Below are 1,001 nucleotides of genomic sequence, written 5' to 3' on the forward strand. Positions count from 1 at the left end.
AATATATTATTTAAAAATATCTCATTAATTTTGATATATATATATGTATTTACGTGTGTGTTTTTTTGTTTATTAGTGATATATAATTTTGAATATAAAAGAGGATGATTTGTTATATTAATATTCAAACGATGTAACCTATAAACATTAACATATATTCACAAAATCGTTTTTTTTATGTGTTTTTGTATGTTTACCTTGACTAGATATACTTACGTGTAAACCGTTCTTTCAGTTTTATTTTTCCCTTTATTTTTTTTTTTTTTTTTTTTTACTCCTGATTTCACTCCTGATTTTGCACATAATTAAGTACCCAGTTTTTAATTAAATTCAAGTTTTGTTCATACTGTTGTATATTATTATTTTGCAGCTCTTCATATATGGAAGATTCTCCAAAATGTTCTAGTATATCCTCTTGTATAACTTTAAAGATTTCACTTTCAATATTATTTGTTATTTTTTCTTTCGAATAATTTCTTTTTTCTGAACGTTCATATAATATATTTGTATCTGCTGTTAATAAAAAAATTCGATTAATTAAATTAATATCTTCAATAAAAGTAACACTATGAAAATCTATAATAAATCCACCATTATTTAGTTGTAATTTTTGTAATTTATCAGATAATAATTCTTCACTATATACACTCGCATCTAGTTCATCATCATACTCTTCATATAATCTTTCCTCTTTTATTATTTTCGATAAGTTTAAATATTTCATGCTATTATTTTCGTTTTTTTATTGTTTGTTCTTGGCAATGTTCTTGGCAATGTTCTTGGCAATATTCTTGTACATGTTCCTGTCCTTGTCTCTTTTTCTGTTCTTGCTTTCGTTTTTCTAATTCATTATTTATTATTTCCCCTAACTCTTCACATAGTGTAGTCTTTCCTACACAGGGAACACCAGTTATAATAATGTTCGGCAGTTTTTTTCCCATTTTTTTTACAACCCTCTTTTTTTTTTTTTTTTACATCACTCTTTTTTTTTTTTTTACATC

General features: G+C 24.1%; 1 long non-coding RNA gene across 1 annotated transcript; it reads right to left on the minus strand.

Annotated features, from left to right (window-relative positions):
* On the minus strand, positions 1–972 carry LOC111535023. The gene is made up of 2 exons (XR_003307548.1): positions 276–972; positions 1–138 (listed from the first exon to the last, which is right to left on the minus strand). It is a non-coding gene; the product is annotated as an uncharacterized LOC111535023 (long non-coding RNA).
* Between the last annotated feature and the right edge of the window lie 29 nt (positions 973–1,001).

The sequence above is a fragment of the Piliocolobus tephrosceles genome, unplaced genomic scaffold (genome assembly GCF_002776525.5).
Source record: "Piliocolobus tephrosceles isolate RC106 unplaced genomic scaffold, ASM277652v3 unscaffolded_15369, whole genome shotgun sequence".
NCBI lineage: Eukaryota > Metazoa > Chordata > Mammalia > Primates > Cercopithecidae > Piliocolobus > Piliocolobus tephrosceles.